Source organism: Nipponia nippon, unplaced genomic scaffold (genome assembly GCF_047370975.1).
Source record: "Nipponia nippon isolate SJK-2023a ecotype South Korea unplaced genomic scaffold, ASM4737097v1 scaffold_7, whole genome shotgun sequence".
NCBI lineage: Eukaryota > Metazoa > Chordata > Aves > Pelecaniformes > Threskiornithidae > Nipponia > Nipponia nippon.
Window position 1 is genome coordinate 25087547 of NW_028262391.1, and position 16341 is coordinate 25103887.

The 16341-nt window shown below is 42.1% G+C and overlaps 1 protein-coding gene across 2 annotated transcripts in view; it reads left to right on the top strand.

The window, feature by feature from the left end:
- GPC1 (glypican 1) overlaps positions 1-16341 on the top strand; it is a 329611-nt gene that overhangs the window by 53608 nt on the left and 259662 nt on the right. Inside the window, exon 3 of one of the 2 annotated variants that reach the window (XM_087739178.1) lies at positions 1719-1851. The exons of the other annotated variant lie outside the window; for it this stretch is intronic. The gene's annotated coding sequence lies outside the window, so the exon portion shown is untranslated. The remainder of the gene's footprint in view (positions 1-1718; positions 1852-16341) is intronic. 2 annotated transcript variants of the gene reach the window in all.

Here is a 16341-nt window from a genome sequence, read left to right on the forward strand (position 1 = left end):
TTCTACCAACATTAAATACCTTGGAACAGGAATTGTCATTTGACAACAACAACCTTATCTGTCATAGTTACACACCTGTGTGCCATACTGTACCCTAGCAAAAGACAAAAATACAAGAGCATGTCTGTGGCCGTTCCTCCTGGAGTCTTAGCCTGCTTATGGTCTTGTGTGGGTTGTAACTTTAAAAGGAAGAGTTGGCAGCAAATGAGCCGGAGTCACTTCCAGGTTTTTTTTCTCACAAAGCCTTCTGACCTTGAAAAGCCTTAAAGCTGCATTCCCCATGAAAAATAACTTATACTTAGTGCTGAGCACGTGTATTGCTGCACAGACAAATAGACAAATAACAATGTGAGTACATGCCTTGATCATTTATCCTCCTCAGAGGGCCATAAACCATGAGTAAATGCAACAAAAGCAGAAGATTAATAGTGGCTGCATAATGCTTTGCATTTTTCATAATGATTCTCTACAGATAGAATCATTAAGTGTCACTAATTGGTAGGCGCTTGTTGTGCAAGGGGGCCCGATCCTCCCTCCAGTAGAGTTGGAGGGCAGTCTCTGGTTTTCATGTGGGGGAGAGTAGGAGCAGGCTCCTCGGGAACTGCTAAGACTGCTCTTTAACTGATGCCATAATTCAGGCAAAGGATGTGTGCAATGCAGACAAAACCCCAGTAGCCTGCAAAGACAGGACCAGCCAGCCTGTCTGGTGCAGGGGCAATTGTTTGCAAACCCACTGGTGGGTATTCAGGCTTGGGAGAAATAGAAGGTTGGCCACAAGCCAGCTGCTGAATTTAACATGTATTCAGCTGAATGACTGGGCTAGCATAATAATATTATTCTGCAGTGTCCTGCTGATCTCCTTCAGATCTTCTCCTTCGTTTGTTGGCTGCCACTGATGCCTGTCCCCTGTGGATGCAAGGGTGCTGTGCAGGAAACTGCTGGAAGGACTGCCTACCCAGCATTGTCCAAACATTGTCCAAAGCAGCAAGTATGCGCAGGAGTACCCCATACTGATTGTGAGGCCTGGGAAAACCACTGTCATCAAACTTTTATCAGATTTGCTTTGTTGCTTAAATTGATTTTTTTAAAGTCTTACATAAAGAATAAGAGCATATTGTGTCTTTTCTAGTGCTCTAAGTCTGAAATTACAAACCTGCTTATATCCAGTATTATGCCAAGTGGAGGTACCCGAGCTACCTCCCTGGAACAGTGCTGTGTTTGGGCAGGAAGCTATGCCAGTGCAGCTGTGCTGCTCCCCGTGCCCAAGCAAATGTGGCTCTTTATGTGCAATCTGGGTGTAGCGTATGGGCTCAGAGACTGACCATACAATTGGGTGCTCTGAGAGGCGAGCTGGTACCACACCCAGCGCTTCAGAGTCCTCCGTCAGACCTCCCATGCTGAGATGATGATGGGCCCAAAAGCCGTGAGCTCTGGTTTGAGCTGGCCACTTGACTTCTGAAATTGCCACACACACACAGTGCAAGGCTGTTCTTGTTGCCAGCTCTCTGAAATGTAAAGCTTAAATTAATTTGGGCTATGCTGCCAGAATTTCCCCAAGTGAACTCAGACAAGGTCATCTTACACAGATTTATCTAAAAAGCTGCCTGGTGGCGTTGATCTTTTTCCATTTCCTCAAATCCAGTATACCCGTGTCGTATATCCCTGCTCACATTCTCCATAGCATCATTTAGTGTCTCCCTGCTCTTGTGCAACTCCAGGGATCTGTCCTGCTCCAGTCCAAGAATGACACTGGAATGGCATCTTCTCTGCAAAAGGGAGGATATGAGACAGATGAAGCCACAGGAGAGTATACGGGGCTTTCCAATCTCTTTCCATCTGTACTCCTCTTAGGTAAGTGGACTTTGTCCCTTTCTCTTCTCCTCACTCATAGTGAAAACCTTTTCTTAGCTTCTTGTGTCCTATAGAAATCTTGATTGTCTGTTCTTCCCAAGGAGGCAGAAAAATAAGGAAGGCAGCTTGTTAAGCTAGGTAAGGCTCAGAGGAACGTCACTCTGCAAATGGCTCCAGAGGAGAACAAGCCCATTAGGGAAGAGCTGTCAGTGCTTTAAGTGCCTCTGCTGACCAGGCATGTGCTCTTTTACTAGTTGCTTTACCTATTGCTCGTTCTCTTCAACTCTCCCTCTTTTTCTGGCTATTTGTACTCTTGTCTCTGTGCAGTGTCTTGAACACAGTATGGTTTCAGTCTGGCTTCTTGGCACTGCTGTAATAAAAGTATTTCTGTTACTAAGAACAGTCAAATAAAATTCAGCAGGGTTGGGACGTGAACATTTGTGGTCACTCTCAAAACCAAAACCAAAGTAACAGCTTTGCTCTTTTCAGGCAGATCATCAATTAGGGCCAAAATCGGTAATGCGTCAGTATGACTTACTGACTCCAGGCTGCTTTTTAAAAAGCATCCAAGACCCATAGATTATTAGTTGACATGATATGGATATATTCGTACAAGATTTACCCTGCAGTTTTTGAGAACTTACTGAACTCTCCAGGATTACTAACTTCAGAGCTCTTTCTGTTTACTATTTATTTAGTCGTGGCAGCAAGCAAAACAATATTCCTTATGTGAGGCAAGGATTTGAAGGAAAAGAATGCAGAATATCATAAAATCCCATCCACTTAAGCTAAGGAGAGTCATAGCCTATTCAGACAATAAACTGAACAGTCGTTACTAAACTGCAGCACCAGGTACTTCTGGGGTAATCGGAGATTATCGCCTCCAGAAAAAATGAATCTGAAAAGAGAGACTGGCTGCCAGACAGGCATCTCTAAAGGGAAGGAAGCTTCTCTGCTGCAAACCAAGGAACATATGCTCTTCCCTTTATACTTCACTGTATGATAAAGAAATGGAGCAGGTCTTTTAGGAGAGCTGTCCTGACACATGAAACATACATTTGATGTTCAGTGGCCTGGCACAAGCAGAAGAGCAGGACTTGGATGGTAGACATCTGAAAAGGTGTCGACTGAGGCCACCAATGCACTATGGATCAAAGCTTGAGTATACGGCTAGGAAAAAAAATCACCTCTATTCCCTCTTTAGTCAACATCTCATATTCTGTTATTTAGTGGTGTTCTCTCTAATTTGCACCACTTCATGTTGGGACTTGCTAAAAATGAAAGGAGAGCTTGAGAAAGCAGATTTCAACTAGTATGTCATATCCAGGCAGGTTTCCTCAATACGAACTTTTCAAAATTTCTGGGCCTGACTGTTCTCACTTACTTTGGGAACAGTTCACCAGTGCCTGTGTCCCCCATGGAGATCCAGGGGACTGAGAACCTTCCTCTCCTTGTTTCTTGTTAAAACTGTACCTCTGCGAGCTGACAGCTATATCTTTACAGTTAAAAATAATCTTTTGCCAGTTGCAGAGTTTCTGTACTCTTTCTGAAAATCCCTGCCTATAAACATGAATCTATAAGAAGGGAATATGTGAATCCTTCTCTAGGCATAAGCATAGTAGGCTCTTTTCTAGGTAACATGTTGTTGGGGTCAGGGAAACAGCCATTACCCCATGGTTTTAATTTGCTATGTGTCAAAGCTCTGAAGAGTCAAGGTGGCTGGTGCTGTCATTAATGGAAAAGAATTTCAGACATTGCAGGGTGATAAATCAGAAGTGATACCTGATAGGCAAACGAGTCCCTGAAACTATGTAAAACAGAATATGGATGTGGTAGCTCACTGGAAATCAGGAATTGACCTGAAAGAGCCTCAGCAGGGGGGGAAGACTTGGTTGGGCTTGCTAATGCAACTGAAACAGCTGGGTAGGATTGGCAAAAGAATTTTTCTTCTGAGGGTTTGTTTTTACTGCTGCATGATAGAGTGCACCTGGAGCAGGAAAGGGTTTTGTCTGCCAATGAGGAGAATGGGTCACACCTGAAAACTCTGGCTTAAATTTGTAGCTAGAATGGCAGTGCTATATAATAGCCCAAGATGAAGGTGAGGTGTGAGGTTGTGGCTCTGGGGTCCCTGGAATTCAGGGTGAGGTTTTTCTGCAATCTGTCCCTGTCTGCCTCAAAGAGACATAATTTATAGGAGCAAGCATCATGGAGATTTTTGTGGCAAAGTATGTACCATATTCTGAAAGTGTTTTGTTGTCTGAAGAGGGCTTGTTTGAGAGTGTTTTTTACATCTCTAATTAAAATGCGGCTGAAAGTAAATTACTAGAAGTACAAGTAAGATTAAAACTTAGTGAAATTTTATGAAGTAATTAGAATGGCATTCATAAAGTCAGTGGCCAGATCAAAAATGCAGTTTTATCCGAAACACATCTGCTACATCTCTTCTTATTAAGCACTTTGACCTTCTACTGTGAACAACAGAAAGTTTGGCAGGTGATATGATGTGCTCTAGGCACAAAAAAGTGGGAGAGTTGCAATAACCCTGGAGCTCATGGAGTTTTGCTTCCAGAGAGCTTGTTATGATTTTTACTTGTCCCTATGAAAACTTTGCACTGAGGTCAGTTTTTATGTGAGCTCAGAAAGAAAACAACCTAAATGGTCATGTGTGCATGTCCCTTCCACGGCTAACCTGGGCTCAGGCTTATGCTAAACTTACCTGTGTTTTTTATCTAGTTCAGACATGAAGAAAGCCTTATGTCCTTGAAGACTTGTTTTATTTTTTTCCGATGAACGATACTACCTTTTTCTACAGACTTTGCTTCATTAAGATCCTCTCTAAAGATAAGAAAATCACTGTAAACACAGTTATTTCATGCTATATGCAAGTAGGCCAAAGCCAGCATTAGCTTGTTGCTAAATGATGCCATAGGTTGTCCCTGTGTCTCCTGTCTTTGCAATGCCATCCCAAAATACAGTTCTCTGCAGGAGGTGGATGTTCGTCACCTTGATCTGTGAGTGCGGTGGCTGGCACCACAGGAGTTGGAAGGGCACCAGTTGTATTAGATGGTGGAAAGGCTCTTGTGAATTTTCTTTAGAGCCTGTGAAGAAGGGGAGATATTGCAGTGGGGATGGAGTGAAATCTCAGAGTCTAATCAGAAAAGGGTGACATTGCTAGAAAAACGTGGGGGTTTTGTGTTTGGGTTTTAACATCAAAGGCTGGTGGATGGCAGGGTTGTCTTCAGCTGTCTCCAACAGAGGTAGCATGCCCATGCTGACTTTCCTCTCTGCCACTGTTCTGACATGTAGACCAACCATGGACAAAACTAGAAATTGCCTCCTCAAGTTAGACAATGAAATACTTCAAGTAAAGCATAGGAAAATTACATGGAGACAGGTCTTCATGAGGGATACCTGAGCAGCAGAATAGTCACAGGTGAGGTAGCCTGTACCAGGGCATAGGGCATGGGGCTCTTTTCCACTCTGTTCTATCTGTGTGTTGCCAGCACAGTCACTACTACGTGGGTATGGATTATAATCTTCTTTCCCTTATAGTTCAAACCTTTACTGGCAACAACTCTCCACTCCATGGACATCCTTAAAATTCCCATCTGAAACACCTTATAGATACTCTCCGAAAGGAATGAAAACCTATCCTGAAAATCAGATCCTTGTCAGAATATTTCCAATTGGAAACCCCAAAGGAAAGCCACATCTGAAGAAAATACGGCTGGTTTCCAAAAGAAGCCATGGATTTTATTTTATTTTTTTAAAGATAAGACATTGAACTAAGTAGTACCCTATATAATATGGTATATTTGTATTAAGTCATTGCAATCAGGAAAACATAGTGATTTTTTTCCTTTTGTATTCTCTATGCAAAGCTGCTTTAAAGAGAGCTTTGCTTGGCAGCTTAGCTTTCCATGGAAATGGGGTGTGGTGACGGTACAGTTTCCTCTTCCAAGTATTTATTTGGCCCAGGAAGACAAGTGCAGCCCTTGGACAAAAACACATACCCACCCTTGTCAAGCTGTCAAGGGATGGAACCCAGCCCTGCATGTGGGGGTTGATTCTGCTGCAGAGTCCTCTGCTAAAGGTGAGAGAGAAAGAGATTGCTGCTGCTCAAAGGCTCCAAAGATAACAAAAAATTTGGTTTTCTTTAAAACACTTGAGTCTGATTTGATTACCATTAGATTTTCATTCATTGCCCTATGCCACAGAAAATGGCATGTCTTGCATTCATTCTTGAGCAAAGACCTTGCTGCTCTGTGTAGAGATGCCTTGAGAAGAGTCTTGCATGCAGCTATATTCATCTGAAGCAGAGATACCTTCAGTTAGTGTCCTGCAAGTACTGGCTAGCCAAAACACGCCTTTCTAGATCTTTGCCTGAACTAACGGAGCAGAGGCTCAACCTGCAATTAAATCTGGTGTTAGTCATGCTGTGGGACTGCTCGATAGTGGCTTTGGCTCTTATTAAAACAGTGGGAAATCGCAGGTACTAAGTGTGTTTCAGTGTGGGGTTGGGGGGGGCGGGGTTGGTTGTTTGTTTTTCATCATCTACTTGATTCCTGTTGTAACCCAGCCTGCTTCACCTCTTCCTGAGATATGTCAGAAGCAGTTCTGGCTTTTTTTTGGTAGTTACAGAATCATGCAAAACGGGACCTCCTGCTTTGCTGGTGTTTGTAGGTGCCAGAGTAGCAGAGATAACTGCTGCACAGGGATGTCTCTCCGCTGTGCAGGTTGGTGCCGCATTGGGGGTGTCAGCTCCTGAAAGCAGAGTCACCGTCTCAGCGCAGTCCTATGTTTGGGCCAGCTGGGCTGTGTACCTACCGGTGCTGTGAGGCCATAGCTGCGCTGCTGTCGGGTTGTGCATGAGCAGGAGCAGTACTGAGCAGTGCCCTGGTGTGTGGTGGTGCCAATTCCCCAAAGCTACATATGCTAATATATAGCAGTTGCCTCTTCAAGGACATTAGTTAGGCAGCAGTTTCAGCATCTTAACGGTGCTTAGCGACTTTCCTACCCTGAGAAACTGCATGCATCTGGCAATGGGATGAGCAACACAGGGTTTACTATGTTGTTCATAGTTCTTGTAAATGAAACAGCCTGGCTCAGACCTTAAAATTCAGGTCCTTATATTTAAAAGAAAATTCTTTCATTATATTCTTCCACAGTCAAGAAAGTCAAAATAGTCTCCCCCCTGCTCTCTGCCTTCCAGGCTCTATATGAATGGAGAGGGAAGGACAGAAGCTGCTTGAAACAAAGACACTAATGGCTCCAAAATGTGACTGAACTGACTCTGCTTGAATCCCATTTTGAAGTCCTTCAGATCTATCATTGGTATGGCTTTCTATCATCTTCAGTCACATCTAGCTGTAAGCACTGTTTCCCAACCCTCATCTGCAATTTAGGCACCACCACAAAGGATGTATGAAAGGAAAATAGGAGGAGGAGGACTATCCTTCTTCCAGAAGTGATTTCATATGTGTTTCATTACCATCAGGCATCAGGGAAACAGGGGAAAATATGGCTTCAATACAAAGTGCATTCAAAACCCATCACAAGTCTTTGTTGTGACCACAGTGATATTGATCAGTGTTTGATTTGTTCTGCTCTAACAGCAATGCTTTTCTGTGCTTCCCTAAACACATCGTTTTTCCATTTTACTTTTTTTGAAATTACAGAATCATTCCAGGTATAGAGTCCTGAGTTATTAACATCTTTCCAGATCCCAACCCCTTCCCATTAGTATTAGATGGTGAATTAACCAGGATTGTGCTTGTTTCTTTGCTAAAGCATTATCTTACGAGTTGCTTTATTTCTACCAATACATGTGTCTGTCTTTGGAAGAGAACATAGTGGCTTTTTATTATTCTTTACTTATTTATTTATTTACAAATTAAGAAGTCTACAAAGGTGTAATCTGATTTGGCATCTTTCTCTGGCTTCATCAAAGGTATTATGGCTATAATATTTATATGGCAAAATGAGAAGGGCTAGACATCACTCTTTTGAGATTACCACATTCTTCCAACAGCAAGACTCTCCCAGAATTTATTTTCATTCTATACATTGTGGCAGGTGCATAGGTGTGAAACAAATAATCTGGAAGAAATCTTCCGTATAGAGAGAGAATACATTCTGAAATGGTTATCTTGGAAAAAGTGAAAACTTCTGCATAGTCTCTGCAACTGCTGAATAAACCCAGGTGCAGAACCTCATGGAAGCTGTTAATCTCTCATTCTGTTTCTGCTTTGATCAAAAACTTTCATTGCATATTCAGAGGTAATATCTTATATACTAGTGATGCTGAATGTACAGCACTGTATGTTAAATCATTCATACATGTGTAGAGATAGTTACCTTTAAGAATAGTCTGAGTGTATTAAGGCTTTGTTTAGCATCTGGAAGCAGCTCAGGGTGAAGGTAGCTTGTTTTGCCAGCAGCAGTGTCATTAACATACAATCTGTTGGAAAATGTTTATCAGCTCAAAAATAAACTACAGCTTATAGTTGTAGTGAAGTGGGCCTGCATGATTTGTATGCATTCAAAGCTGTTGTCTTGATTATTGATTAAGGCACTGTTCTGTGAAAGTCAAGTATTCAAGAGAGAACAGTTGTGGTTGCAGGGTTTCTTTCATTGGAGAAATACTAAGGAACTTTTTCCCAAATGTACAAAGGTGAAACTGAGGCAGAACATGTTTGGTATCATGTTGACAGGGTTATCATGGGTGGCCAAGTGGGATCTATAGAAGAACCAAATTGGATGAGACACCTAATTCTGTAAAAGCCAGAGAGTACCAGAAAGCCATTTGGAGGTCTTTTCTAAAGGTAATAGGCCCTTGCTGAATGACTGCAATTTTTGTAAACATGTCTGAGCTAGCTTGCAGAAAACAAGTTTCCAGCTCAAACTGAAAATATCACCCAAGAACCTAGACATAGGCTTAGGTTCTCATCCCAGCCAGTGCCTAAATAGATAATGAAGAAGCATAAAATGCTGATGACAGTGCTGAGGAGCACAGTTCAGGAATATTTTCTGCTGTAAATGACTTCTCTAAATGTCCTTGCTGTGGGCAGAGATGCAGGCCAGATGACTGCTGCTGACCTGAGTCTCTTCCCGCAATACTGCGTGTGTTTCAGACCCACTGCACACAGTGGCTGCTGCAGGCTGCTGTCACGGGCTGCTGCAAACGCTCATCCTTCCTGAAAGTGAGCTGCACAATTTTACTATTACTCTGTATTCCAAATGATCCAAAGTCTTGGAAAAAATGGGGTGGAAAATTTTTTTGCCATTCTCTCTCTTTTCTTTTCTCTGTGCTACTGAAAAGGAAGGGAACATTCTGAAAGCAAACTTTTTTTTTTTTTTTGTGTCAAAATTACTTTTAAAAGTAATTGCAAAGAATATTTCACATTTTTGCCTAAAAAGTTGTTCTTCTATCTCTTCTTGCTTTTTTTATCTGTAAAATACACATCATTGCATCAGCCAAGATACACAAAAAATATTAGTTCTTTTTTTACCAAAGTTTCTTAAATATAGACAAATATAAGTTTTGTTTATATTTAACTGGTAACCACCTAGTCTGCTGAGGCTTCAAATAATCAGCCAGAAACCCCTCAGAATACTAAATCTCTAGACCTTGTCTTTCAGCAAAGTCTTATCTATTCATGTGAACAAGCTCACTGGAGTTACACAGTAGTCAGCCAGCAGGAGGGTCTCTTCCTTGTCCTCATCTCCATGTGTGGACAGGGAAGCAGTGACTGGGACAGGACTGAGGGGATTTGGCATGGTCTGCTGTGTGTCAGAAACAGTTTTCTTTGGAGGGAAGTATTTCTGTTGCTTGTCTTGGAAGGGAAGTGCATCCATTTGGTAAATCATGCCAAATCCTCAATGTCTTGCATTGTTAATAGCATTTAAAACAAATAGACTCAAATCAGCAAACACTTGGAAATCCAAAATGACAACTAGCCAGGATGTTAGTTGGTGCACAACGAAGACAACGTGCTTCTGTAACCTGAGCACGTGAGCTCCTGCTTCTTCCACTGTGCAGTGATTTCCTGGTCACTGCGCATAGCTGCCCACATGTTGTTTATTCTCCCTCGCCTGTGGATGGGATTGACTCGTAATCAGTGACAGACATGGGGATGGTTTTCTGTCTCTTGATCTCAGGAGGAAACCACGATGGAAGAAGAGGAGGGTGCATCATTTCTGGCTTTAGACAGACGATGGTTAAGCTGGATGGCTAAAATAAGATCCAGGCACATTGTTGACAACACTGGGAAAAATTCCCATGGATGCATTCCAGCTAACCCCCGTGCAGCCTACCCACCATAACTGCAAGTCTAGCTATTAGCAGCTCGAGATGTATGCAAAGCACTGAGCGCTCCTGTCTCCATTTTCCCCCAGATGTTTATTTTGAGAAGCCCTTTCCTCTTCTACATGTCTGGTTCCACATGTTCCCCTGTTAAAGTCAACATGAGGTTCCAAATAAATCCCTGATGCAACTGTGACAGCTTCACTGAACTTAATGACAACTGCGCCGAGCTACAGAGGGTGGTGACTTCATTGGAAACTACAGCAGGAGGGGGAAGCTGTGAAAGAAAAAGAAGGTCTAGTTTTGAATTCCTCTTGCTGTATGCTTAGGGCCTGTGTATGCAGAGATATTAGGGAAAGTTAATCCACATTAATTTCTAATGTGAATTACTTCAAATGCGGGAACCTAAACTTTGCAAGTGAAGTTTCCTAAGATTAATGTTGTGGTGCTTCAGTTGTTCTTTTTTTTTTTTTGAAGTGTTTATACAGCGTGCTTAATGTAGTTTAACTAATCAACTGAGCACCCATATCATTGTTTATGATGGGCTCTCAAGTTAGTATAAGACCTTAGAAACAATACAGGTTCATGTATACATAAACGTTATACATGACAGTACTCTCTCTGGGGACTGAGCATAAAAACCTGTGTCCTTGTTGTGTTTAAGTGTGATGTTATCCATAGGATACATGGAATTTTTTCCAGGTGTTGGTCCTCCCTGAGCTTACAGTTGTTGAATTTCAAATATTGGCAATCAATGACTAAGACTTTAATTTCTTTTCAAGGTCAATCTGTGCTCTTTCTCTGGGGAAATCCTTGCAAACAGTTTTAGGGCTATAATCTCCAATGATGAAAGTCCATTGGTTTTAATGGAGTTGTGTCAGCAGGGAACTTGCCTGTTGGATTTGATGGAGCAATGGAGACAGCCTGATGGCAGTAGCTTCTGTTGTTGTCCCTGCAGAGGAGAATGAGGACATGGGTAGTCCTCTTCAAAAAGGACTGGGACTCTCTCTGGATTCCCCACACAGAGCCTCAGAATGAGTTTCACGCTGCTTCTGTATTTCTCTGCAGCAAAAAAAAAAAGTAACTGAAGTCTAGATAAGTCAGTTAAAATATGATATTCAGGAACTGAACACGAGTGTGAAATCAGCAGTAACATGCTATTACATGCAGTATGTGGGGCAGAACGCTGTCCTGGCTTTCCCACGAGAAGGAGAAGCAGGGAGTGTTAGGTTTCTGTTTGAGGAGCCCAACAGTAAACACAATCCTTTCTCTTTTGTGCTTTGGTATTGAACTGTATGCTCTGACTTAAGATATGTCTTCAAAGTGGACTGCTGTACGCTATAGAGGTACTAGATGCAGACTAGTTACAGCAGCACTCTTAGTAAGTGGGGGTCCACACTGCATCTAAGCTGCCACTGTGCTTTCTGCTACTGCATCAAGGCTGTTCCCGGTTCCCACTTAGGTTATTTAAAATGGCTCGGCTATATTTACCCTGTACTGCAGTCTGCAGCACTGAGACATCCTCACCCTCCCAGCCCTTATCAGTATGGGTTTGCACACTGGGATTAATCACAGCCTTGGGATCCTGTGTCACAGAATCGCTCTCTAAATCCCCGCTGTAGAAACTCAAGATCAACCCCCTGGGAAACAGCACTCTAAATATCTGTCATTCTGCTTTAACACTGACAGGTTTTTACAGCCTTCTGAATACCTGTGTCCTCCTCTTGATTGGATTGGTGCCTTATGCCTTGAAATACAATAGACTTCATTGTATCTCTTTATTAAGTCCTCCAACTTAATCGTAGATCATTTTTATGAAATAAAACCAACAACTAGACTACAGTCCTTTTTAATATATCTGCATACTTATGTGTAAGTTCCTATTTGTAGGTGTCTATATTCTAACTGAAACCCGAATACGTTTTGCATATAGTTTACATGTAGGCATATGTTCATAAAATCATACATGCATCTTGTATGGAAAGTATGTGGAGATACCCACACTGTGCAATGTGTTTGCCGGTATAAAATATTTTAAAAAATAAATTAGAATATATTTCTCTGGATATTTATTCTGTAATACTGTTAGGTTCTAAGAAGGATACACCCTGCCAAAATTATCTCACAAGATGTTTAAAAGACCGTCTTTCTTAGATATCTTAAGTGTTCCACTATATTTGCAGAAAAGCTAAATGAAGCGGTGACCTCACACTGACACCAACGATCCAGAAAGCATAAGATACAAGGTATACTCTCCATATGCTCTAAGTTAATATGGGTACAATCACTCATGCTTTTCATGCACATGTGCTTGTGCTCATCTGAACTTCATTCTGAAAACCTAGCCATGGCTGCATGAAGCTTCTCCATCTTCAGTTTTAGTTTTCTTCTGAATGCTGAGAGGGTCTAAATGACTATTTGTCTACATTAATTGAAATAAATAATATTTTTCCTCAGGCCCTAAGTTGCTTTAGACAACAAACTGATACCCCTTCCTGTATGAGGGGTAGCGCAAAAGGGCAAACAGCGTTTGCATCATTTTCATGTGAAATAACCCCAGCTGATGTACAATCCCATGAAACCTCTCAAGCCGAGCAACCCCTACCCCTATTAATCTTTCATGCAACCAGCAATAGAAAGGTGCAGCAAAAAAAGCAACTGCAACCTGAGGGCATAGCAGGTGGCCTTATGTGAGTGAAAGGAGCTAGATTCAGTAGTGTTTCTGCTGCCTTGTCCTAGAAATTATTTGTGCCAAATATATTTTCATTAATGTTTATTAAAAAAAAATCCAGGAAAAAAGTAAGATTTTGGGCCTTTCAAAAAACTGCCTTCACTTTTCCTCCTTTTTATTCCAACTAAAAAATATTGACTTGGTCCAGTCAGAGGCTGGGAGCTGCGTATGTTTTTTGCCGCATTTTCTGATAAGCTAAATCCACTAATGGTAGGTAACACTGGGAGAAAATTAAACACTACTTCTGCGAGAAATATAAACTGTAGCCACAGACTGTATTAGCAAACACTGAATGATAATAGGCTCCTGTGTTAAAGCATCAATTAAGCTTGCTGTAACGAGTGTTTATTGCAAATCAGGACCACAGTCTTGTCATGGAAAAGTACATGAGGATGTTTTTAATTAATAGAATAATACAGTTACGCCTTAAATGAAAAAAACATATTTGCATATGTTTACTTTTACAGGAATAACTAAGTGCAAAATAAGCTTGAACGAGCGTGTTCAAGAGGAAAGAAGGCTTTTGTATGAACTGTCAAACAAAATTCCTCTACAAAATTCTTATTTGTTGAGTTACTGAATGACTGTTAGAGACCAGAGACTGATACGCACTTAGCTGAAACCTTCCCATAAGGAGGAAGGAGGAGAAAACAGATGCCCATTTAACTAGAAGCGTGAAAAGCACATACAGAGGGTCAAAGACTGTCAGGACAGAGAAGATGAGATGCATGGTCTACCAAAAAAGACCACCTGTCTGAAGTGGCAGAACAGATTGTAAAGCACTGGCAAAAAAAAAGAAGTGCTAATACTTATTACTTTAAACAAAGAGTGCGGTATAAGGAGCCAAAATAACAGGGAAGTGAAGTAACCGGGGGAGAGAAGGTGGAGTGTTTGACAGCTATTTTGTTCGGTTTAAGGGAGACAGATGGTGAAATGAGAGCTTTACACGGAGAGTGCCACTGTGCTCGGAGGGCTGCTTCAGAGGTCAGCAGTTGCCCATACTGCAAAGGTAGATCAGCAACTGTGTGACCATGATCACTCAAGGACACTGGTCCTGCCATGAAATCGGCATCTTACAAAATACTGTATTTTGGGATCTCTGTCTTCAGGCTTCGGTCCAAACCATTAAAACAGGTTGCTGTAGGTGTTTGGAAGGCCCCAGTCTCTCTCGATGGGTACAGTGACTATCTCAGGCTGGCCTACACTCATGTTACATTCAGGAGTACAGCCCCAAAGCAGGAGATTTACCTTTTAGGCCACGTGCTGAGAAGTAACGAGTGCCTGGTTGGTAGCTGAGCAGCCTTGCTGAGCTGTTGTGGAGACCGGCCTCCACCATGAGCTGTGCTAGGCCGGAGGAAGTGCAAGCTCCAGCCAGGTCTCCACTGCCAAGGAAGCATTGATCATCTGCTACACAAACCACACTGACAGGGCCGCTAGGGAGACAGGGAGAAGATTTTAGGGATATTGCTTCTCCTTTTCTGATCTTTTGAATGTATCAGTGAGTCTGGGAAGTTCGATTGTACTATGAAGATCTTGGATTGCGAATGCCTGCTAGCTCTTGAAAGGTTCTTTTCACTGAAATTCCTAGTACTTGCTCTTTACTCTGACTCCGGTTTAACTGCCTTGCCTGAATGACTAAATAACCAGCTAATAGCCAGGATGAACTTTATGTCTTTTTAAATGCTTGTGGCTTTGTTGTGTAATGTAGTATGATGCTGTCCTTTGGGACAACGTGGGAAAATGTAAAAACCAATTCCATACGCATGTTTGCAATATTAGAAAGGCAGCTTGATCAGGTTGGGCAGGCTTGGACTCTTTTTATAGTAGGACAAGTAAAACAAGACTATGTTTCTCAAACTGTTTGGATTAAGAATTTTTTCACATGAGTAAATATTTATAGAAGTTATATTTAATGGTTTCTTCACTGTAGAAGGACAGCTTATTTTATTTTTTAATGAGCCTTCTACAACCTGAGACAGCTTGGTAGACCCAACTTTCTCCTCATTTAACCATGTATACCAGGGTAAACAAAAAAATTCCAAAATCAACTTCATTTCTGGCATTCTCGATCACCTAATTAAAGGTTTATATGGATACGTAGTCTTAGGCAGATATTCATTTAATTACACGCCTGACTTTTGCTGCATAAAGTAAAACTGCATGCTTCCTGCATGCAACAGAAAATACTTTCCCAGAAATTCCCCAGACAAGGCCAACTTCCATCTTACTGTTCTTACAGAAAGGAAGATACTGAAGTGCTTCTTTTGCCAGGTTATTTGCAATTTATAGTAAAAAATGTGACCTCAGGCACCTGAACTGTAGAGTGATTAAATGTCAGCCGTGGTGCCAGAGGTGCATGTGGCAGCCTTTGTCCCTGCAAAGGCATCAGCAGTGGGTCTGGTCCCAGAGCCCTTATCATGGCTCTGAGAGTCTCCTCCACATGAGGACCTCACTCACGGCCTCAAATAAGAATTTGAGGAACTGTCAGGAAGCAGTTTGCTAAGCAGTATGATCTTGATCCTGCAGGATGTCTGAAGCTACAAGAGAAGAACAAGCCCATGGACCCTGTCCCAGGGTATGACGAAAAGCGACATGTGGAGGAAATACAGCCAAGTCTGAGCTATGCTTTTTCAGAGTGAACAGAAATAAGTCACAAGATCCTTGCACACTCACTTCCCTAGTCATAAATAGTGAAATTAGATGTTTGTCTGGAGACAAGAATGTAAAAGCGATCCTCAGTGCCCTGGGCCTGGGATCATTCTGGTCCTGAAAAGCTTTAAAAGGTTCCTCTTCATTCAGTCCCTGTTACTTCTGCCTATCTGAACACAAACTTCTGCAGCCTCTTCCCAGGCTTCTTGTTTCTGAAACAAAGCCATTTCCATTTAGAGCCCTCCAAGCCCCATGCACCATAAGCTTTTCTTTGACCTGCTGGGTGTGGACAGTTTCCCCAGAGCACACTGTCCTGCCCACCCTCCCTTTACCAGACATGGTCAACAATTAAGCTAATTAAGCTATATGCAGGATTAAGTCTATAGGGCCAGATTCACAAAGGGACTTAGGTGTTTGAAATGGGAATTAAGCTGATTATCAGCATATCACTCTCATTATACAGTCTTTGAAACTTTCATAGCCTTGTGCTTGTGCACATTTCCTCCCGGAGAGTTCCTGTGTGCACAGGGAGGGAACAGAATTCCCTTTATGCTGTTCCCTCAGTGAGAACTGCCCCAGGGCGAGTCCTGGGCCGGGGGTAGCCAGCCCCCACCTCACCCATCCAGTGCTCAGAATATATGAAAAGCTATCTTCCCCACATCCCTGCAATAGGCTTTGCTTGCACCATGTAGTAGGAAAGCCTGTTTAAACCATCTTGTTTCACACCTTTATGTACAAAGTTGTCAGAGAACAAAAGACATTTTTGTTAGCAAAGGCTCACAGAGCTTTTCTTTCATGTGTGACA